Raw genomic sequence first — 24,134 nt, 5'->3', positions numbered from 1 at the left:
CAGCTCAGCTCCATTCCCTCCTCCTTGGGTCCCCCTGGCATCGGCTTCCTCTGCCCCGAGGAAAGCGGTAAGTTCACCCTCGGCAGAGTGAATCAGGAGGTAGACCTGCACAGCCCCAGATGACAGCCACGTGTGGCCATTTACATTTAAATGGAAATTAATTAAAATTAAATAAAATTAAAAGCTCAGTGTCGCCCTAGCTGGCTTGGCTCAGTGGGTAGAGCATCCTGGGTTGCAAGGCTCGATCCCCAGTAGGGGGCGTGCAGGAGGCAGCGGATCAATGATTCTTTCTCATCGTTGATTTTTCTTTTTTTTAAAAAAATATATTTTATTGATTTTTCACAGAGAGGAAGAGAGAGGGATAGAGAGCTAGAAACATCGATGAGAGAGAAACATCGACCAGCTGCCTCCTGCACACCCCCCACTGGGGATGTGGCGGCAACCAAGGCACATGCCCTTGACCAGAATCGAACCCGGGACCCTTGAGTCCGCAGGCCGACGCTCCATCCACTGAGCCAAACCGGTTTCGGCATCGTTGATGTTTCTATCTCTCTCTCCCTCTCCCTTCCTCTCTGAAGTCAATAAAAAAATTTTTTTTTTAAAAAAGAAAGGGTGCTAAGAAGTTAAAAATTGACAAAAGAAATAAAAATTTAAAAAAAGGCTTGGAAGATTGACAAAATGTCTCATAAAGTGGAACAAAACAGATAACTCCAGGAGGTCCAACAACCTAATAAGAATTCCAGAAGTGATTAAGCAGAGAAAATTGAGGGGAGGAAATTATCAAATAAAAACTAATACCTCAACATTTCCCAGAAGTGAAGGATACGAATTTTCAGAATGAGAGGACCCTCTGAGTCCCCAGAATAATGAATGAAAAAGACCCACAATAGGGCTCATCATCATGACCTTTTAGAGCACAGGGCATAAAAAGAATACTCCACATATGTCCATAGATTTAAAAAAACAAACAAACTCTTTTTAAAAGTTGATTTGAGAGAGAAACATTGATTTGTTGTTCCATTTATTTATGTATTCGTTGGTTGCTTCTTGTATGTGCCCCGACTGGGGATCAAACCCACAACCTTGGGGTACCCTTGGGGTATCAGGATGATGCTCTAACCAAATGAGCTCCTTGGCGAGGGCAGTTTTCTTCTTCAGGTCAAATACAAAGGACCAACAATCGGACAAAACCAGAATGGCACTGGGTTTGACAGCAGCAGCACCAGAAGCTCTAAGACAACCCTCCAAAAGGCCGAGGGAACATAATTTCCAGCCGAGACGCGGAGAGCAAGCCAAGCTAAATACTTAACGAAAGGGCACACGAACGATATTTTGGGGCATGCAAGGCTTTTAAAAAATCCACTGCGCCCCATGCACCTTTGCCCAGGAAGCTCCCAGAGGACAGGCCCCACTAACGGGGAAGAGTAAGCCAAGGGGCGCAGCGCACGGGATCGGGGACTAGGGGGTGCGCAGGGCCACCACTCTGCAGCAACCTGGGGGTGACCAATCCCACGGCGGGGGAGGAGGGCGGTGCAGGGGATTCACCAGCCACGAAAAAAAATGAAACCGGGAGATTTTCAGACTGAAAGGAGATCTACTTTTCTGTTGGAGGGTTTGGGGATGAATTTATGGTAGAAAACTAAGCTCTTCCAAAAGACTGAAGGAACCTAGCTTCCCCCCTCCCCACACACCATCTCTCCCCACTCCCCACACCCTCTGCGATGGCCCTCGGAGGCACCTCCCTGTGACCACAGGATTCTGTGGGACCCTGTTTGAGAACTACTAAGCCCAATGCCCTCTCCTTACAATTGGGGAAACTGAGGGCCAGCAAGGCCCCCCAGGGGCACACAGAGAGAGCGAGCTCACTTGGTGGGTTTTGGAGAACTCCTCTGATTCGTTTAAGACAAGAGCAGTCACCATAGTAAGATCTAAACCAAACCTGAGGAACCCCGGCTGGTGAGTGAGGCCCCACCTGGCCTGCGTTATCCACCTTAGCTGTGGGTGCTTTCAATCTGAGGGGATTGTAACTGCAGGAAATTCCTAAAAAGAACAGACGTAGCTACTTCTAAGTTCCGTCTCATTACCACCTATTAAGGCAAGAACACGTAGATGTAATTGAGTTCTGTACACCATGGACAAGCCAACTGCAAACCCCTGGGGAAAAGCTGGGGTGGGAGTGCGGGGGTGGGGGGGGGGGGAAGAAAACCACATAAATGAGTACCAACGCTCGCCTTGGAACAGGTGCCCTGACCCCCACTGCCCTTGGGGAGATCCTTATTATTCTTTTTAAGAATCAAGGCCAATGTCCTCCTACGAACTCCAATCATCAGACTTGGTCCCCGATGCCGATGTTTCAGGGGTCTCACTTTGGATTCTCTGCCTCTCTGTCCACGTTTTCCAGGGGCGTGGCTAACCTCAACGTGTTTGCAATTAATGAGTGAAAGATGTGAACGCTGGAGTACCTGAACTTGAATATGAAATTCCAAGAAACCTACGACTCTGTAACCCGTGACATCCTCTCTTTGCCTCTCAACGTCCTGGTCTATGAAGCTCATCTCCTTACCTATTTGACAGGGTCACCACCAAAACCCCAAGAGAGAGGCCTGATGTACGGGGCAAGCACCTGGGCTGGAAGTTAGGAGTCCTGGGTTCGAGTCTTACCTGTGCTGCTTACTCGCTGTGTGGCCGTGGGCAAGCCACTTCTTCTGTCTGGACTTCAGTGTGCTCTCCTGCAAAATGCGCAGCTGGGGCCCCGGGACCTCCTCCTCAGGCTCCTTCCACCGTGCGACTCCCAGCCTCCCAGTTTGGTTCAGGACGTGGCCCCTCACCCTCCCTGCCTCCCACACCCTCCATTCCAGAAGAAACACCCTTCCCCTTTCCTGCCCAGGCTCGGCCTGGCAAGCGCTGGGCTGCCGAGAGGACGGAGGTGGGGAAACGGGCCCAGCAGTTCCAGCCTCCGTGGTGAGAGCTGGCCCGTGGCCAGTCACAACAGGCCTGGAGCTACAGAGGGCATTTGTCTGGGGGACCCAAGGTCTCATGTAAACCTCCGCTCTCCGCTGGCCCGCTGCCTCTTTCTTCTCCCTCCCGCCAGGCGCAGTACCAGCACCCGCTTTGCTGTGACGGGGGCTGTGGGTGCTGCACAGACCTCAGCAGCCCCTCGATGGGCTGGGAACCTGGACAGAAGGGGGCAGGGGGGACGGTGAGGCTGGCCACAGTGAGGGTGGAGGGTAGAGACAGTGGGGGGAGGGGCAGCAGTGGGGCAGACCAGGGGCAGGAGGAAGGGTCTAGTGCCCGACTCCCTCGTTGATTAGCCAAGGGCTGTGAGCTAGGCACTTCCTTCTCTCCTCCAGGCCTCAGTTTTAAGTTGGGACTGACTGTCCCACCCTTATGCTGTGAGGACTAAAGTAAAATGATGAACTTACAGTGATGCCGTGGAGAAAGGGTTTGGAGGTAGATGAACCTGGGTTCAAATCCCACACCTATTTACCTCTAAACTCACTGTGGTGGGTAACTCATTTACCCTCCACGAGCCTCATTTTCCTCACCTGAGGTATGTGTGCCGCTAAATAAGAGTGTAAGGATTAGCTCTAGCCGGTTTGGCTCAGTGGATAGAGCGTCGGCCTGCGGACCAGAGGTTTCCAGGTTCGATTCCCGTCAAGGGCACATACCTTGGTTGCAGGCTCCTCCCCGGCCTGGGCCCTGGTCGGGGCTCCTGCAGGAGGCAACCAATCGATGTTTCTCTCTGTCTTTCTCTCTCTCTTCCACTCTCCCTAAAAAATCAATGGAAAAATAGCCTCAGGCGAGATTAGGAGTGTAAGGATCAGATGAGACCGGATAGAAGGTATCTGCTTAATAATAGGTTTGACTCGGTCAGGGCCACCTCATGACTTTTGTGGGTCCCTCCCACCGTAATAAATGTTCATGGCCTCTAAACATTGTATTTCTTCTGATGTGAGAAGAAGTTGAAATATTTTTCTCCCACCCTAAAAGTTGTTCCCCTTGATTTTAAAATAAATGAAAAGATTTGGAGGAGGGAACCTGGCCAGTTGGTTAGACGGCATCGTCCCAATCTGCCACGGTTGTGGGTTTGACCCCCAGTCAGAACACATACAAGAAGCAACCAATGAATGCATAAATAAGTGGAACAACAAATCAATGTTCCCTCTCTCTCAAATCAATAAATTAAAAAAAAAAATTTAGGGGGGACCCAAGTCTACCTCACACGAGAACTTATGATGATACAAAAGTCCCCCCAGGTTTTAGATCCTGCAGACCCCTCCAGTCTCATCCCTGTCAGTCCCTCCTTTCCCTGCCACAGGGCCTTTGCATGTGCCAAGCACTTGCCTCACCTACTGACACATGATGTTTGAACCCAAGTGTTACTTACGATGTCTATGCTGTGCACTCCGACAGCACCATGCCCCTCTCTCACCACTAGTTTACTTAGCATCCTCTATTTGATGAACGGCTGTGTCCCCCACCAGACTCTGAGCTCTATGAGTGAAGGGGCTGTGTCGATTTTTATTCACCTTTTGGATCTCCAGAGCCTGGAACACTGCCTGGCACATTGTAAGTATGAACACATAGTCGCTGAGTGAAATAAATGACTGGCTAAGTGCATAAGCAGTGGGTGTTCAATGCTTGCTGACTGAACTGCAGCATGGACCAAGCATTGAGCGCAGATCACCTGGCTCATGCCTTCCCACCACAGTGATGAAGATGTGACAAATGCCATGGAGCTCAGAGAGGGAGAAGTGCTGAGGAGGGAGGAGGGCTGTGGGGTCAGGGTAACCTGGGTCTGAATCCCAGTAATATATTAATAGGTCATATTTACTTGGTTCTCCGTACCAAGCCCTCTACTAAGTACTTTATGTTTATTGTCTCATCGACCCTAAGTGAAACGCACACTACAGTTGAAAATACTCATGTGAGGAAACGGAGGCCCAGAGAGGTTTAGTAACTTGTCTAAGGTCACCAACTGAGGTGGCTTGTGAACTCAGGGAATCTGACTTAGTGTCTGCTCCACATTTTGAAGGCGTGGCAATAAGAATAGACATTTAAAAAGCACGATGTGCCAAGCACATGTCTGAAGACTCTACAAAGAAGTTTTTATTTGTATTGTTTTTACTTCATTTTTTATAACATTTTACCCCATGACAACCCTATGAGGAGAGTATTACTATCTCTATCTTACAGGCAAAAAAATCCACTGAGGTCCAGAGAGGTTAAGTAACTTGCCTGAGATCACACAGCCAGCAAAAGGGGTAGAACTGGGTGGAACCCAGGCAGAACACTCGAGTTCATGCTTTTAACCTCTCCACTTCACAGGTGCTCAGTGAATGAGCGTTTTTATTATTATTTTACTGGGATTTTGTCAAGTGAAGAAGGGAGGAGCAACATTCTAGCTGGGAGAACCTGCGGGAGTGAAGAGGGGGGACAGGAGGTGGGGGTGAGCACAGTCAGGAAGGGAAGTATAAAATTTGGTGAGGGGATGGGACGGGGAAGGTCAGAATGGAGAGTAATGTGAGGGATGTATTGGGACTAATTGGGAACTTCCTCCATAGGGAGACGCTAGCATGCCTGGCTCTCTTGTTAGGAATTCCGTAGTTGATGTTTGAAAAACTCCAGAGTGTCAGAGCCAGACTGACCTGGCTCTGCTGGGTGCCCCTTGGAAAGCTACTTAACCTCTCTGTGCCCCCACTCCTTGTCTGTAAGATGGAGGCAAAAAAGAGAATGACCTCCTCACTGGCTTGCTGCTGAGGTAAGAGGAGATAATGAGTATAAAGCCCCTGGCAGCCCTTTAACACGTTTCCTTTCTCTCCCCTCCCCCACCTCCAGTCTCACCAGAATTAAGGCTAAAATCAGTGATTGATGTAGAGCCACCAACATTCCTGGAGACCCAAGCTCAACAGACGAGGGAGGAAAAAGAAGAGGAAAATGTCAAGCTATGCAGTTTCAAAGATGTGTTCACGACTGAGAAAAGAGAATAATTGTAATCTATTTCCTTCTCCCTCCCGCTGTGTCAACTCGGGGTTATATAACTGAACTTCTCTGTGAGGTAACCCCTGGGGGCCTCCAGAGGCAGGGTTGGCAGTGACATAACTATTTCTGTGCGCTCTGCCCAGGTTCTGAGCAAACACCGCAGCCTGGGAGGGAGACCGCGGCCAGGAGGAGGCTGGGTGAGGCGTGAGCGCTGGCTGGAAGTCAGGAAGGAGACCCGCGTTCCAGGCCCAGACCTGCCTCGAGGGACATCAGGTGACAAGCTTTCATGGCAGAGTGACCTGGGGGGAGAGATGCCGGTGTGGGCTGGGAGTCGTGGGAACCTTGGTCAGTCCTCTTGGAGGAGAGAATGAAGTCCGCTCCCCACCTTGGCCTGGCATTCGGGGCCCTTCACGCCTCTCCCCCCTCCCAGGTTGGCACCCCCCTTGGAACTACTGAGCTCCCTCGGGCAGTGTCCCCTCTCCCCAAGTGTCCTCCCTGCCCCGTGCACTGGTGGTGACAGGGGAAACAAAGACATGGGTTTCAGAGTGACACGTGGGCTTGAGTTCAGGCTCAGTGAAGTCACCTGGGGCTCGTGACTCAACCCCTCTGCGCCCATTTCCTCATCTGGACACTGGGCTTGGTGATGCCTGCCTTGTTCCTTGTTGCACAATCGAATGAGATAATAAGTGTTAATAAACACCAAGGACTTAGCCTCCCCGTACAGAGCAGGCACACGTAAGGGTTGGCGTGCAGAAGTCACTCAGCAACGCACGCCAGACCCCCGGCACAGTGAGCACTGAGCAAGCTGGTTTCCTTCTCCTCCAGGACCTGCCCAAAGCCTCCCTACCACCTCCAGTCGGTCCGTGTGCTCCGAGACGCTCCACAGCATCTCACAGGCCCCTCGTTCCAGTCCTCATCGCGTGTTCTCATTAGAAGACACGTCTGTCTTCTATTCCAGGGACTCTCTGGGGAGGGGAGGGGGCAAAGCTGCCTTAGTCACGGCCACATTGGCACATTCAGCATGGGGTCTGCCCCTCAGAAGGCACTTGAATGAATAAATGCACGCGTGCATGCACACTGTATGGAAGGAATGTGCTGAAGGGAATGCCCATGGATGGGCTGGCTTTGAACACACACTTAACTTTCTGGGCGCTGGATCCCCGAGCTCTGGTGATGGCCGACAGAGTCCCTCACTCACTTCCGTGCAACCCCCTGGGGCAAGTCACACCCTCCCTTGGGCTCTCAGGTTGCTTGGACTTGGGCCATGACTTTTCAGTCAATAACCAGGATAGCAGTCCTAGCAAAGGATTTTTGGCTCATGAGGAATCCGAGGGATCTGGGAACTATGGAGTGAATGTAGAAATACTGGAATTTCCAGAGTAGTCCAGCAGCTTATGAACCATAGACTTACCTCTCCAGTGCCTGGGCTGGCCATCACCCCACGTACAATTAGCACATGCGTAGCGGACTGGGTGGTGTATTTTTTACTCCATCCTGGGGCTGGAATATGCTTCTGTGAAGGAACAGAAGCCGCCAGCCTTCTTCCTCGGGGACCCACTTGTTGGAAAAGGAATTAGAATGACAGCACAGTGTCCTCCGTCACTCTGATTCCATCAGTCGCTTCTGACTGGCTACAGAATAAAGCCCTGATTCTTTGCGTTGACAACCAAGGTCTTCCATGGACTTCTCGGTCTCATCCACCAACACCTGTCGCCTTTTCTCCCTGACTCTAGGCCAGTGATGGCGAACCTATGACACGTGTGTCAGCACTGACACACGTAGCCATTTCTGATGACACGCGGCCGCTGAGGTGGCCGCATGCCGAGGATGAAACATTTATGTTATTTAAACTATAAATATCGCGAAATAATGTTTTTTCCTCAAAGGGACACACTACCCGAGTTATGCTCAGTTTTTTGGCGAAGTTTGACACACCAAGCTCAAAAGGTTGCCCATCACTGCTCTAGGCAGAATGAGCGATTCCTTGTCTCTGAAACTCACCCGTGCTTCCCAGCATTGGAAAGCTGGCCGCACAGTATCTCCTACTCCACACGCTGCTCTGCAGTGTGACCTGGCCATTGCCCCCTCGCCCCCATCAAGATGCAGAGTCTATTTTCTCCAATCCCCGGAATCTAGGTCGGATGACTGCTCAGTACCGCTAGACTACGGAAGTGAGCGGCAGTCACACTGGAAGTGACATGGGTACAGCCCTAGAGTGGCAGCTTCCGCCTTGCAGAATCCTTGCTCCTGGAACCTCGCTCTCAGAGCCCAGCTGCTATGCGGCCAGACGCCCAAGGCCGTGGAGAGGTCCCAGCCATGCTCCTGACCAACAGCCAGCGACGGCGGCCAGCCACGTGAGAGCCTTCAGGTGACTGCACTGCACAGCCAACTGAAACCACATGAGAGACCACGTGAGAACCTCCCAGCTGAGCCCAGTCAACCCACGAGAGAAAACAAGAACAAACTTGTTTTAAGCCACTAAGTTTTGGAGCGGTTGGTCACACAGCAGCAGATCGTCAGCACACTGGCCTTCAGTCCAGTGCTCTCTTCCCAACTCTACACCATCAAACCTTCCTCTACGGTGAGATCCAACTGTCTCCTCCTCCCAGGTCACCTCTTCCACCTCTGATCACTTTTTTTTTTTAATTGATTTCAGAGAGGAAGGGAGAGGGAGAGAGAGATAGAAACATTAATGATGAGAATCACTGGTTGGCTGTCTCCTGCATGCCATGCCCCATTCTAGGGATTAAGCCTGCAACCTGGGCATATGGCCTGACTGGAAATGGAAATGTGACCTCCTGGTTCATAGGTTGATACTCAACCACTGAGCCATGCCGGCCAGGCCCTTCTGATCACTTTTAATACTTGTTTGCACCAATCTTAATGGCTTAGTATTGAGATCTCTAGACTACTTTTCCTTTAAAACATTTATAAAGTTTATGCTAAATGGAAATTTTCTCTCACTTCTGAAAATGGAAAGCCAATGTTACTTGCCTTCAATAGAAGGTAACAAAATAAATTGGATGGCAGAGCTCAATGTCCTTAATTTTAGTAGACAATGTTATCTCCCAAAGTGTCAGAGCCTGAGGCTGGCCCTCTCTTTATTTTTATTTGCTTCTTTTAAAAATATATTGTTTATTGATAGTATTACAGGTATCTCCTATTTCCCCCTATACCTCCCTTTTCCCAGCCCTACTCACCCTCCACCCCCCCCCCCCCCGCCCCCAGGTCTTCACTGCTATGCATATCTTATATAATAAAAGCCTAATATACAAATTGTCCCCTCAACTGGGAGTTTGACCAGGGAGCGGTGCTGGCCAGCCAACTGCCTGCAGCCACATCCCCCTCCCGCCCCTGCAAGCTGGCATCTGCACTGGGCCTCTAGTCCTATCTAATAAAAGAGTAATATGCAAATTGGCCATCACTCCAACACACAAGATGGCTGCCCTCATGTGGTCACAAGATGGCCAGCAGGGGAGGGTAGTTGGGAGGGAACAGGCCTGCAAGGGAGGGCAGTTGGGGGCGACCAGGCCTGCAGGGGAGGACAGTTGGGGGGGACCAGGCTGGCAGGGGAGGGGAGTTAAGGGTGACTGGGCCAGCAGGGGAAGGCAGTTAGGGGCAATTGGGCCGGCAGGGGAGTGGTTAGGGGGTGATCAGGCTGGCAGGCAGAAGCAGTTAGGGGCAATCAGGCAGGCAGGCGAGCAGTTGGGAGCCAGCAGTCCCAGATTGAAGAGGGTGCAGGCTGGGCTGAGGGACACATACCATCCCCCCCATACATGAATTTCATGCACCAGGCCTCTAGTAAGTATATATGTTCTTTGGGTTGTCTCTTCTCATCCCCCAACTGGTCCTCTCTTTGTTGCAAGTGTTGCCACGACACTGGTAGCCAGACTGAGTTCCAGGATCTGGGCAGTTACAGCATATCAGCCTCCGGATCCGTGGATCACAAGGCCAAGATTGTGTCCTTAAATTCAGCAGCTCTGCAGCCTTGTGATTCTGCCACTTTCCAGATTCTGGCAGGCACCAGAGGTGCCCAAGCTGGCCAGTTCTGCAGTGTTTGGGATTCTCTAGCCTTTCCATTATTTTATTTTTAGTTTTTATTTATTTATTTTAATTTTTTTTTTATTGATCTCAGAGGAAGGAAGAGGGAGAGATAGAAACACCAGTGATGAGAAAGAATTACCGATTGACTGCCTCCTGCACACCCTCCACTGGGGATTGAGCCCACAACCCGGGCCTGTGCCCTTGACCGGAATTGAACCCGGGACCCTTCAGTCCACAGGCTGACACTCTTAACCACTCAGCCAAACCAGCTAGTGCCTTTCCAATATTTCTAAAGAATTCGGTACATAAAATCCTTTCCAACCTAAAATGCCAAGTTCTGCTTCTGTTTCTTGCACTGACCCCTGATTTAAACACTCCAACTTGCAGGACCTCCTGGATTTGTTCCTTTCATTATTTATTTCCCCCACGAGTATTTTCAATGTGGGTCTTTGTTTTTGTTTTTTTTAAATACTCACCCGAGGATATTTTTTCCATTGATTTTTAGAGAGTGTGGGAGAGGGAAAGACCGAGAGAAACATCAATGTAAGAGAAACACATCAATTGGTTGCCTCCCACATTTGGCCCGACCAGGGCCCAAGCCGGGGAGGAGCCTGAAACCGAGGTAGGTGCCCTTGACCGGAATCGAACCTGGGACCCTTTGGTCCGCAGGCTGACGCTTTATCCACTGAGCCAAACTGGCTAGGACTCAATGTGGGTCTTTGTATTCCACCTTCTGCAGCTTTATTTGACTAAGAATATTTTTATTACGACCTCATGTTCGAATGACAATTTGGCTGGCTTTAAAGTTCTGGATTGAAAGGGTCCTTTTCTTTCAAGTCTTAATACACTACTTTTTGACCTTCCTTCGCCAAGTGTCATTATTGACAAGTCAGTTTGACGCTCATTCCTTTGTAAGGGATGCCATTGCGCTCTGCTCTCTCCCTCTTTGCCTTTCCTATGCTCAATTTCACCCAATAACTGTGTGTGGGTTTTTCCTTATTTCTAGTATTGGCTACACCACGAGTCCTTTCAATCTGAGTGCATTCATTTTTCTTTCATTCTGGAACATTAAGTCTCCATTATTTCTTCAATTATTTCCTCTTCTCCCTTTTTATTTTTCCTTTTGGGACACCTACGTATACTCTCCATATCTCTTGGCTTTGCTCATTTATTTGTTATCTTTTTGTCTTTTCCTGTTTCCTGTGGGAGTGTCCAAGCTGATCTGCCTCTGTACTAGGTAATTCTTCACCCGTATTCATCCTGATATTTATGCCATCTATTGTCTCTGATCTTAAATATTATGTTTTTCACAGCTAATGTCTGCACTTGGTTCTCTCCTATGACTTCTTTTGGTGTGCATTTTTTGTTGTTGTTGTTTTTTTAAATACTTGATTCATTTCCTTTACTTGCTAGTTTTGAAAATAATGCTTGGTTTTCTAGCTTTTTAAAAAATCCTCACCTGAGGATATGTGTGGTTTTTCATTGATTTTTTTTAGAGAGGAAGGGGAGAGAGAGAGAGACAGCAAAGCATCGATCTGCTGTCTCTCCTACTCGTCCTGACAGAGAATAAAACCTGAAACTTAGGTATGTGCCCTGACCGGGAATTGAACCAGCAACCGTCTGGTGTACAGGATAATGCTCCAACCAACTGAGCCACCCAGCCAGGGCAATGCCTTTTTTTGGGAGGGAAATTTTATGTTTATGTCCATTTCTCCTATGACTTCTGTTTTTTTTGCATTATTTTATACATTTCTTCTCTTACCTCCTTATAATTATCATGCTTTGCTTTACAATCTTGGTCCATCTGGTCTCATAATTCTGTGTCACATGGCATAGGGAGCTTGATTTATTGCCTTTCTTTTATAGTAGTTGTACTATCTCTAATTATTTTGGTGGGTGAGTTCAAGTTCCCTCGGGTGTCCCATCTTTCTGTGGCGACGTGCCCTGGGGAAGGGCCAAAGGCACAGGAGAGGAAAAAGATGAGCCCCAGGCCGGAGAGCTGCAGACACCTTGGCCACCTCTGGCTGGCGCTCTGCCTGAATGACGTCAGGCGGCACCTTTGAGCTCGCAGGGAGAAGCAGCCTCGGCAGGAGGTAGATTCCTTAGTGAGATTCCACAGGCTGGGGTGGGGGTGGGGACCTCGATGGAAGAGGGAATGCCTGAGCCTTTGTCTCTGGATCAATTCCTCACTTCATCAGGGCAGCCCCTGGGCCGTGGCTGCCCGCTCCTGCACTGCAGGGGCAGCACCTGAACCAGGGAAGCTTCCCTAAAGAACAGGACCGGTTCCGACTCGGGGCTCAGTCACATATGCATTCGTTCCACACTGAGAGCTTGCAGTCCCGAGGTGCCGTGCTGGGTGATGGGGAGACCGCGGGAAACAATCCTGGCCCTCCTGCAGGCTATGCTCTAACAACAAACTAACAGACTCAGGTCCCAGTCCTGGCACTGTCGCTCGTCCAACTCACTTAGTCTTCCTAAGCCTCAGTTTCATCATCTGCAAAATGGGGACAATCATAGTATATCTATCCATAGGGTTACTGAGGCTTTCAGGGGACAATGCAGGCCACGTGACTCGCATAACGCCCCGGGAGCTCTCAAAAATATTTATTATTATTATTACCAACGATATTGTTTACTGGAGATTAGGCAGAAACCGGGAACTGCTTTTATTTATTTTATTTTTTAAAATATGTTTTTTTTATTGATTCTAGCAAGAGAGAGGTAGGGAGGGGGAGAAACATGGATGAGAGAGAAACATCATTGATCAGCTGCCTCCTGCATGCCTCCCACTGGGGATCGAGCCTGCTGTGGGAATTGAACCGGTGACCTCCTGGTACACGGGACAGCTCAGCCAACTGAGCGACACCAGCCGGGGCCTGCGAGTTGCTTTTAAACAAAATAAATGAATCCCTTTTGTCCTTGGGACCTGCCTGTTACCCTTAAGGTCTGTGGCTGGAGTGAAGGGGGTGGGGAGACACAGAAGACAAACAAATCAAGTTCCACTTTCCTGAGAGAACTATTAATACCACCGGTCCCTTTCCCCCAGTTCTTTGCTTGTCCTTTTTTTTTTTTTTTCCAATTGCAAAGGGCAGTGCAGTGAGGAGGTCAGAACTTCCCCAGCGGTAGGCGTGGGCTGGAATCCCAGCCATTTCTCCTTAGCTCCAGGCCCCACGTCCCCACTGGGCACAGGAGGCAGCGTGCCCAGGGCTCACAAAAATGTTCTCATTTCTTTCAAAATCCGAAGGAAAAGGGAGCTTTTAGGTTGAAGACAATGTTTTCATAGACCATTGCAGCCAATATAATTGTAAATCTTTCTAAGGAGGAAGGGGCCTATGAAGGCAAAATCCCGAGGGCCCCGGGAAGTCAGAATGCATCCCCGGTTCGCTTCCCGACAACCAGCAGGTGGCTCATGCCTCTGGGCGAGGGGATAATACTCGTGACCTCCTGGATGCTGTGGGTGTTGAAGGGACTGCGGCATGCGCAGCATTCAGCACTGTGTGGGCACCAGCAAGCTCTCAGCAAACAGGAGTTAACCACTCATTTCCCTCTGTGACCTGCAGGCTAAGACCTCAGGAGACCCGGAAGAGGGCAGAGCGGTGGGGGAATGAGTTACAGAACTGATTTTTATTGCACAAATGATTAAAGGGATAACCGCAGGTGGAGGAATGGATGGAAGTTTCAAAGCAAGGCCGTACTGTGCTGGGGGTGCGGGGAGGGGGGACAGGGCACTGCAAGAAGCCAGACGGCGGCAAAAAGAGCTGTCCGTGAATTCCCAGCACAGACCGCGAGGCAGGTGTCAGCCCTGAAGACGTGGGATGAGTGAATGAATGAGCGAATGATGAGTGAATTGTGGAGGGATTTAAAAATCCTGAGGCTGTTGGTCCTAAAAGTTGGCTCAACAGGTCCCAAGACACAAGTTTCTCTAAAGGAGAAGGGAAACCAATATTTACGAAGTGATCGCTGTGGGTAGTATCCTCGCTAATTGGGAAACGGAAGCTCAGAGAGGTGGTGTGGCTTGAACAAGCTCCCTCAGCTCCAAAGCAGAGGCCTTAAGCCCCTGCTCTTTGCCCATCCTCACTGCTGGCACCTCTGCCCAAGGCTGCCTGGGGCAAGGCCTGCTGACCCTCCAGGGTCTGCACCAATCCATGAGAAGGGCTTCTGCCACCACCCTCTACCCCTTGGGGCCCCGAGCAGGCATCATAGGGTCCTACAGCCCCATCGAGGGCCCCAACAGCTCAGGAGAGTCGCACCGGGCAGGAGGCCCCTCAGAGCAGGACTAGAAGCGGGCTGAAGAACGGGCCTCTGTCTTAGAGGTGGCCACACCCTCTTCCTGAGGCCAAACTGCAGCCACCGCCCCCAGGAGATTCAAACACCAGGAGAGGTTCCAGCTCCACAGCCACACGCTGGCCCCACCCCCCAGCTTTACCTCCTCACGGCCAGGCTCATGAGTCCTCAGAGACTGACTGGCCAGCTCTTTCCTTCTTTCTTCCTTTTAAATATATTTTTATTGATTTCAGAGAGGGAAGGGAGAGGGGGAAAGAGATAGAAGCATTAATGATGAGAGAGAATCATTGATCGGCTGCCTCCTGCATGCCCCACACAGGGGATCGAGCCCTCAACCATGTGCCCTGACCAGGAATCGAACCTGTGACCTCCTGGTTCATAGGTTGATGCTCAACCACTGGGGTGACTGGCCAACTCTTGCCTTTGCTCAGACCCCTTCCTCTCTTCCTTCCTCCTCCTGCCTACCTAGGTAGGATCTATATGTCTGATAAGGACTTCAATGGGGGAAAAAACAAAGAGGGATCCATCCTGCCAGCCCCCAAAGCAAAGGGTGGAATGCCAGAGGCCAGGATGCCATGGGCATCAGCAGGCAGATGTATGGAGACAGGGAAACCGATAGGAGCAGCATTCATGGGGCTTGAAAATTGTCCAGGAGAGCTCTGGCCAGGTAGCTCAGTTGGTTAGAGCATCATTCCGATACGCCAAGGTTGTGGGTTCGATCCCAGGTCAGGGCACATACAAGGAGCAACCAATGAATGCATTAATAAGTGGAACAACAAATCGATGCTTTTCTCTCTCTTAAAGAAAAAGTGTAAGATGTAAGAAAACAAAAACAAACAAACAAAATAATGAGGAGAATGCTCTTGGACCCCCTTTAAATGGAGAGTGCCCTCCACTCCCAGGAAGGGTCTCTGTAGCTCTAACACTCTGTGACCCTGTGCCCCAGGAGCAATGGGATGGGTCAGCGTGGACACTGCTTCCCCCCGGGGTCTCAGGGACTGATGTGTCAAGAGCAAATTATAAGCAATTCTGCACAGTGTTACAAGCAGAACCTCCACACCTGGCTCTTTTGAAGGGTACCGTGCCTCCTGTCACCCGTTGAGATGTTCCCCAAAGCTCTCACCTCCACCCCAGCCCTTTGCTTCTCCCCCCAGGGAGATGAAAACCCCACAGGCTGCCTGCCAGGAGTCAGAAGAGCTAAAGGCCCTAACTCTGCTTGGAGAGGCTCCACCTCAAGGACACAGCTCCCTCCGCCTGAGGCAGGAATGGCCCCGGCCCATGGTGGTGTGATGGTGTGCGGGAACTCTCCCAGGGCCACTCATAGGAAACCCTACAGCAGATCCCCGCACCAGCTGGTCCCTCTAGCCCAGCTCACTGTGTGCCAGCCAGCGGGCTCGCTTGGCACCACACTGCCCCCTTCAGCTACCTCACTGCCAGCCAGCCTGGAGACCAGCAGGGTCAAGGTGAAGAATGCCCCACTCCCATTAAGGAGTCCTGGGACCCTCTTTCCTTCTTCCGGCTTCATCGGGTACCCCTGGTCCTTTGCTGTCTCTTGGTGCCCCTCCCCCTCTCCTTACCCCTGTAACCTTGGGGAGGTCTCTTAGAGGACATAAGAAAGGTACCTGATCTACCTATGGTTCCAGCTCCTTCCTCTACTCTCGTGTGGCTGCTGGGTGGGGTTCAGGATTCCAGGGTTCCGTGTGCTCTCCCTACCTCTGAGCTCTGGCTGGCTATCCTTTCAGCCCTCTCCACCCCATGGAGGGGCAGCTAGGGATTGCGCCTCTGTGGTATGCAGATTGCTTTGAGCTGAAGGGAACTTTAGCTGTGGGCTCCAGAGAAACGTCTGCCCCCACCCCAACTACCTGGAAGAATTAGGAGCCTTGCCCAGAATAAGAGATTATCAGCGATAACCTTTTGACCTTCTATAGGGCAGGACCGACGCACTTCTTATCCTGCAATGACTCTGTGATGCCCTCAAGGCGTCTTACCTCACCCCTAGCTTATTCTCTTTCTCTTTCGGCCTCTGAACCGTTTGTGCATGTCTCGTCTCTGACTCTCTCGTGTACATGTATGTATTCCATATGGTAATTTTCTCTTGCTAATCTGTCTCACGTCTATTTGATTATCAGAGCAGCCGGAAGAACCCTGAGGGAGAGGACAGTTCCTCCCCCACAGGGGTGCCCTGAATCTGTGGGCTCACGTTCACACCAGCCCGTCCGCCGGGACGCTGTCTTCTATATCCATTCCCATCCGTTAGAATCCGAGCCTGCACACTCACCCATCACTCATTCACTCAACAAGTGTGTAGTGAGACCTTCCATCAGCCGGGCGCCCTATCATGGTGACCCAAGTAGACATTGGCCCCTGCCCCAAGGAGCTCTGGTCCAGCGGAAACTGGAGTTTACATGGATGGAGTGCCTGCCTACTCCATGGCCACCCTGTCCTAAGCACTTGGTGTGGATTGTCTGATTTAAGCGGAGAAATGGCTTCATTCAAGGAGCTCATCAAACGGAACTATAAAGAAATGAAAGGTCCTGCCCAAGACCCAGTTAGACCCCGCGGGTCAGTGGCCCAGGGGGGATCCCACGCCTGGAGGGCTTCCGTGGGCCCTTTAAACCAGCCTTGTGTTCCACACACCCACCTCCTCCTCGCACCGGGGCCCAGGCCACAGAACGGGACCCCGCCTCCCAGCGGCTCCCAACGTGTCTACCGAACTGGCCGCTCGGAGCTGCCCCCACCCTGCCCCGTGGGTGTTCCTCTCATTGAATCCCAGTCTCCTCCGGGTGGGGCCTCTGCCCGAGACCACCCAGCGAGACGCCCGTTTGGAGACAAACACGGGTCCTGAGCGGTTCAAAACCCCGTCTACGTCCCGGCAGGCCGCTCAGCACCCCTTTCCTCCGGGGCGGGGCGGGGGAGGGGGGACGGGGAAACGAACTGCGGTCTGGAAGTCCGGAACATCAGCCCGAACGCAGGCTGGTTCTCCCGGCGGTTCTCCGCGCTGGGCGGAGACTCCCGCGCTCCGGGCGCTTTGACGCTCGCCTCATCCCCATCCCCATCGCCATCGCCATCGCCATCCCCATCCCCATCGCCATCCCCATCGCCATCGCCATCCCCATCGCCATCCCCATCCCCATCGCCAAACTGGAGATGGTCAGCCTCCCTCCCACCACCCGCGGACCCCAGGCGCGTCCTCCAGCGAAGGAGCGGGGGACCCTAGGGGCGCTCATGCCCCCACCCCGGCTCTCCCTCTCCAAGCGCGGCGGGCAGGTGGACAGCGAGCCGCTGCGCCGGGGCCCGGCGCCCGGAGCCTCTTACCTGCTCGGCGAGTCCCAGGAGCCGGCCCGCCGCCCGCTCAGCCTCCCGCCGGCGCCAGCGGCGCCTCCCGGGCTCTACCCGCCTGGGGACCCCGCCCCCGGCCCGCCCGGCCCCGCCCCGCGCAGGTGATCCGGGCGCCCGGGCCTCGGGGGCCGCCTCGGGGGCGCTAGGCTCGGGGCACTGGAGTGGCAGCGCCCCCCCGTGGTGTCTCCGTGCCTCTCCCGGGCCCGGGTCCTTTGGGGGATTCCGGGTGTGACACCGCCAGGCGCCGAGGCCACCAGACCACGTCCTCCAAGTCAGACTACTCCGGGGGCAAAGGGGGAGGAAGGGGCCTTACAGACACGCCAGGCGGATGTGAGCTCCCGGGCGGGGCGGGGATTGGGGGGAGCGGGTATACAGGTGTCTTTACAGTGGGATCGTGCTGATCTGATTGAAAGGTTTGGGGGCGTGTTGGGTGTAGACAATCACAATGTTACACCAGGAGGTTGGACAGCTGGCAAGTGTCAAAAACTGCCCTATAGGATCAAGGATCTCTGATGGACATCCCCCCGCCCCCCCAATAAGGCCTTCAATCAATATTGACAGAAAGAGGGAAGACAGTGGAGAGAGGAGAATCCCAATCCCTTTCCTTTCACAAACAGGGAAACTGAGGCTCAAAGCAGAGGCGAGTTGTCCGAAGTCACGCAGCAGGTGAGTGTCAGAACCAGGAGTCCAGCCAGGTTTCCTCACTCTGTTTTCAGCTCATTTCCAGAAAGTGTGCGGTGATGGGCCTGTTGCTGGCTCCGGTGCCTGTGCGACGCAGTCAGCGCCCTGGTCACTTCCTCTGCAGCCGGCGGGGAACTGAGAGGCCACTGTCTTCCACAGGGACCTCCGAGGGATCGTTATGAACAGGGCTGGCTGAGGAAGCACGATTCTATGATTTCTCTCAGCAGAGACGGGAGGTGGCTCCTCGGCTTCACAGAGCTTCCCCGCCTCTGCAGGAGAGGCAGACCTGTCCGCAGCGCGGGTGCCCGGAGGAAGAGGAGAGCCAGGGAGAGCGCTCTGGCCCAGGGATCTGAGACCTACGGGGCCACGTGAAGCCATCTCCCGCCTCCCGAACTCTTGCTGGACTGTGCAAGGGGTCAAGGGCTTGGCACTCAGGTGGTCTCAGGCTCCAAGCCTGACTCTATGGCTTACCGAGCAGTTTCTTGAACCTCTGAGACTGAGTTTGTTTCCGTTGAATGAAAGCAACATACTTACCTCAGTGTAGTTGTGGTGAGGGTTTTAAAAGTGTGATAATGTTGGAAGCCGCCCATTGTCCTCACTAGCAGAGAGATGTGGACAAGGAACCCGGAAGGCTGGTCAACCTTGAAGCTCTGAAAGGTCAGAGCCAACCACCCACTGTTCAGTTGAGACAAAGGTAGCTAAAGCAACTTTCACCTTCTAGTTTTATGTAAATTCTTGCTGATTGGCTGTTATTGGAATTGCCTGCCTAAAGGCTATGGGTGTATCCCACAGTCTTAATAAAAGGGATAGCAAGGCCAGAGCGGGGTGGAGTCCTGCCCCTGGAGTTGGGCTCCCACCTGGCCCTCAATATTTCCAAATTAATATTTTCTAGTCTCTTTCACTTGTGTGCGGCCTCCTCCAGAGCCCGAGCCCTGAACCTGAACCCTGAACCACGCGGGTCGTGAAAGGGGTTCACTACATGATAATGCTTGCAAAATGCTGGATCCATCGAATTATTATGCCAAGTGGTAGGGGCTGGGGAGGAGGACACCCTGACACAGAAGGACCTCGGCATCTCGGGGCAAGGTCCCCTGTGCAGGGTTTGGTTTCTTCAGCCCTGTCACCCATGGCTGCTCTACACCTTCTGCTTTCTCCCTTCACCCCAGCCAACCACGCCAAAGGTGCCATGTCAGAATAGGTGTGCACACACCTGCCGGGAGAGGGGGGGAAGGAAGCTCTCTTACCAACCTCCTCCGTAAAGAGCGGACGAGGGTCAGATCCCCGAGCCAAGCCCAGTGAAGCAGAAGCATAAAAAGGCTCAAGCTAACCTTCATCTGTTTATTCTTCAAGTCCTCCCGAGTGCTCACTGCAGGCCAGGCACCCTCAGTCCCTGAAGGGGCGTCCCGGGGATACAGGGGAAGTGGATGTCTTCTGTTATTCACAGCAACCCCCTCGCAGCCCCGTTTGTATTCAGGAGGTGAGGTCTGGATGGAAGCTGGTTGCCAGAACCGGGGAAGCGATTGGGAGGCTGGAACTTGCAGTGCCCCCCATACCTCATCCGCGGAACGGAGAGGAGCTGGAGGCTGACTCAGTCGAGAATGGCCGATGATGTGACTGATCATACCTACATAACGCCGTCCATAAAACTGAAAAGGACAGGGTGTGGAGAGCTCCCCGCGTGGTGACTAAGAATACGGCCGCATGACAGGAGGGTGGCACACCCCCTTCACAGGGACAGAAGCGTCTGTGCTCAGGACCCACCCCCCACCCCACCCCCCGCCCCGCAATGCATCTTTTTATCTGACTGTTTATTTGTATCTTTTAATATCCTTTGTAATAAACTGGCAAGCTATTTTTTAAAGATTTTTTTTAATTGATTTTGAGAGAGAGAGAGAGAGGAAGCGAGAGGGATTGAGCTTGCAACCCTGGCATGTGCCCCTTCCAGGAATCGAACCCGCATGGGATGATGCCTAATCGACTGAGCCACACCGGCCAGGGCTAAACTGGCAACCTAGTAAGTAAACAGTTCTCCTGAGTTCTGTCAGCTACTCTACTAACTTAATCAAACCAAGGAGAGGGTCATGGGAACCTCGGACTTATCCCGGGTCATCAGAACCACAGGTAACAACTTGGACCCAGAAACATCAATGAGAGAGAAACATAGATCAGCTGCCTCCTGCACACTCCCTACTGGGGATGTGCCCGAAACCAAGGTACATGCCCTTGACTGGAATTGAACCTGGGACCCTTGAGTTCGCAGGCCGACGCTCTATCCACTGAGCCAAACCGGTTAGGGCGGGGGTCAGTCTTGTGGGACTAAGCCCTTAACCTGTGGGCTCAGACACCATCTCCAGGTGGTGTTAGAACTGAGTTACACTGGAGTTCTCCCCCTCCCCTCACATTTGGTGACCAGAGTGTCAGAAGTAAAGCAGGGTATTGTGAGTAGAGAAGACACAAGAGCGTGCTTTTCCACACGGTTATAAATAGGGGTGTGTAAATAGGGGTGTATAAACAGAACGTGGAAATGGCATGTGCAGACTCTGACAACTACATAAAATGTATTTAAGATTTGAAGGGAATTTGGTGCAATATACATAAAGTGTAGTGGTTTTCCATGTTCTTTTTTTGTAAAGATGATAATGTTTATATAAAACAGTTTCACGAAGCAATGAAAATTGCTTATGAAATTGCCCAACAAACCATGCCTGTTTCACATATACCATATGGAGTCTTAGATGCTGGGAGATTTAAAAATCACAGAAACACAGACGCAGCTTTTTCCACACAGAAAATACAGAGGGTGTTTCTCTTTCCTGTGAGCAGAGGATGCTGCTGCAGACCAGCCTCTGAGCACCTGGGTTTTTGTCTCCTGGCCAGGACTGTGCAGTCTCTCACTTCTCCCCTCCAAACCTTAATCTGCTGTTGATGGCTTTTGAGGTGGTTGCTGGGGAAACCAGACAAATGTCATGTAGGACTAGAATGCAATTTCAGGAAGGAGATGAGGCAGAGAGACTCATGAATCCAGAGAAATCCAAGTCCACATTGATTAATATAGCGCCCCCCCCCCCCAAAAAAAAAGAGGAAATAAACATATCTAGGCCAACTGATTTTGAAATAAATTCCTTGCCTCTCAGCCAAGGGGGTGGAGAGAAGAGCAAAGGCCGAAAGAAGTCAGAGGTCTTAAATATCTACAGCACACAGTGTGACTTTTCCCGTGGCTGTTCCCCAGATAAGCACATGGCACCCAGAGACGAGATCCAGAGGAGGCAGCACCCCTTCCGCGGGCCATGGTCCTGCTTTGGAGTTAATTCCCATTTTGCCTCCAGGCACATCTGCCCGATGGAGATTCAGGAAGCAGAGAGCAGGAGGCTGAGCCAGGTGTGTGTAACCACAGAAAGCCATTCATCTCCCCGGGCCTCTGCTTTCTCATCTGAAAAGTGGCAGGTTGGACTGTTTGGTCTCTGAGGCCTCTTCCATCTCCCTGGGAAGTCTGGTTGACATAGTAACTTCCCTCTTAACAGCCAGTCCAGGTAATTACCTGACAACTTCCTCATTTTTATGTCACTTAAAAAGAAATACTGACTGATTTTAGAGTCGGGGGGTGGGAGGGGGAAGACAGGAAGAGAGAGAGAGAGAGAGAGAGAGAGAGAGAGAGAGAGAGAGAGAGAGAGAGAGAGAGAGAGAGAGAGAGAGAGGAAGAGAGAGAGAGAGAGGAGAGAGAGAGAGAGACATTGATCTATTGTTCCACTTATTTTATGCATTCATTGGTTGATTCTTGTATGTGCCCTGACCAGGGATTAAACCAGCAACCTTAGCATATTGGGACAATGCTCTAAGCAACTGAGCTACCCGGCCGGGGCTTTTCTGAGTCTTTTCTTAAATACCACTTTAAAAATCACTATACCCCCAAAAACTCTGGTCCCCTTCTAAGCACTGCAATGTAGAAACAGTTTAATTTTTCCAAACATCTTGGACCACAAACTTTTCCCAAATAACATCCTTTGTGACGCTCTGAACACCTAACCTACACATGACTTATAGTCACCCCTCCTGTGCCTCCGAAGACCAGGGGGGAAGTCTGGCAAGATTTGAGCTCTTTCCTATGGGCTGCAGAATTTAAACTTCTCCTCCTTCTAGGTTAGAGCCATATTTTAACTTGTTTCTTGGTGATAACAGAATCTCTGATACATACATTGCTGAGTTTAACTTTTAAGTCAGTTTTTTTTTTTAGGCAGCAAATTACTTAAACCTTTATTCTTATATTTTCTATTCTGCATTTAAAAAATTGCTTTATCTTTAGGATACTTGCCGTGGTTTCCCAATTTGCTGTTTTAGCCAAGAAATCCTTAGCTTAGGTGAAATCTTATTCTAAGGCCATATGCATAACAAAAATAAAGTGGAGCAGGTGAGCACAGCCCCAGTAGCCTGGAAGCTCTAGATTCTAATCTGGGAATGGGGGGGCGGGGTGGTGGTGGGCTACCATCCAGATATGTATGTGAATGTGCCCATGCCTCTCGAGCCACTTACTTGTGAAGGTGTGAGTGGGGGTTTGGAGACGGGGAGTGATTTGAACTGTTCTGCTGAGATCTCACAGGGGTTGGATCTCAGTCCCCACTCCCCGCACCCTTTCAAAAGGAGCTGTTTACCCCCCAAACCCCCCTTTTGTCTTGCAATCAGTTTCACATTGGGCTTATCTGTAAGGTTTCACAGGATGGCTTAAAAACAGGTGCAAAAACCCCAGTGCACTAGGTAACCTCGATGGTAGTCATTTCTAGCTTCAATATTTTGACTTGGAGATTTTTTTCTTTTAACCCAGACAGGAGATAAGCCTTTAATAGGAATAAATTACTTTTAACCGAGGAGCAGACCAGGGTTAAAAACTTTTCCTGGTGAAGAACGAACCACGGTGGTTACTTCCAGGGCTGGCAGTGAGTCAACACCTTTAACCTCGGGACACAGCATTCAAGTTCAACTGGAATCTGGTTCAACAAACGTAACTTCGCTTTCTGTCTTTTTTGTGTTATTACCTAAATATAAGTGATACTGATGAATAATTCTACACACAAAGAACTCAATTCGACGGCTTGATTTAAAAAACAACCACTAACTTTATTTTTATTAGCTTTAAAAACAAAACTTGTTACGATTAATCATAGACTTCAGAACAATTACAGTCTGCTTTTGTCACCTTGACAGGACAAGGAATGTTTAAATGTCCTCAAAGTACAGGACAGCCCAAGCTGACAAGACACGAACTACCACAAACAATGGACCACTTCAACTGGCCACTTCAAGCGCACAAAAATATGGAGCACTTGTGTGTAAATGACTGACCAGTTTTTTGAAGTTCAATGAATATTTACTAGAGTTTATAGTACCAGCAAGGTAACGTGCCCAAAAATAGAACACAAGATCACAAACACGTTCAGACGAAATGGTAAGTTCAGCTCCCGGGTTCCATCACGACAGAACGACGGAGGAGCTTTTCTTTAACTCGGAGGATTTGCACAATACCGCAGGAATGTAAACCCCACTCCCAGGGAACCCGCTTCGGGCTGAGGAGCCGCGGGAAGAATGTATGGCACAGTAACAGGGTTAGCCACCTTGATCTCTCCTCCGGGCCCAGTTTGAGTTAGGAAGATTGGGACTACACAGAAAACAATACCGAAAAACACACATCATCTGCAATGACAGAAACCTGCCGTATGACAAGAATGAACATTCGGTCAAAGCTGTGTGTTTACAGGGCGGGATTTTGTTTCAAAGGGAAATGTATGTTTACACTAGACCCTGCTTAATTTTTT

The 24,134-nt window shown here is 51.0% G+C and overlaps 1 protein-coding gene across 1 annotated transcript in view; it reads right to left on the bottom strand.

Annotated features, from left to right (window-relative positions):
• The window catches only part of NCMAP (non-compact myelin associated protein), a 34,556-nt gene extending 16,908 nt beyond the window's left edge, over positions 1 to 17,648 (bottom strand). The window contains exon 1 of the mRNA XM_008148078.3: positions 17,626 to 17,648. The gene's annotated coding sequence lies outside the window, so the exon portion shown is untranslated. The remainder of the gene's footprint in view (positions 1 to 17,625) is intronic.
• Between the last annotated feature and the right edge of the window lie 6,486 nt (positions 17,649 to 24,134).

This window comes from Eptesicus fuscus, chromosome 9, assembly GCF_027574615.1.
Source record: "Eptesicus fuscus isolate TK198812 chromosome 9, DD_ASM_mEF_20220401, whole genome shotgun sequence".
Taxonomy (NCBI): domain Eukaryota; kingdom Metazoa; phylum Chordata; class Mammalia; order Chiroptera; family Vespertilionidae; genus Eptesicus; species Eptesicus fuscus.
The sequence above is the reverse complement of the archived record's forward strand: the minus strand, read 5'-3'. Positions and strand labels throughout refer to the sequence as shown.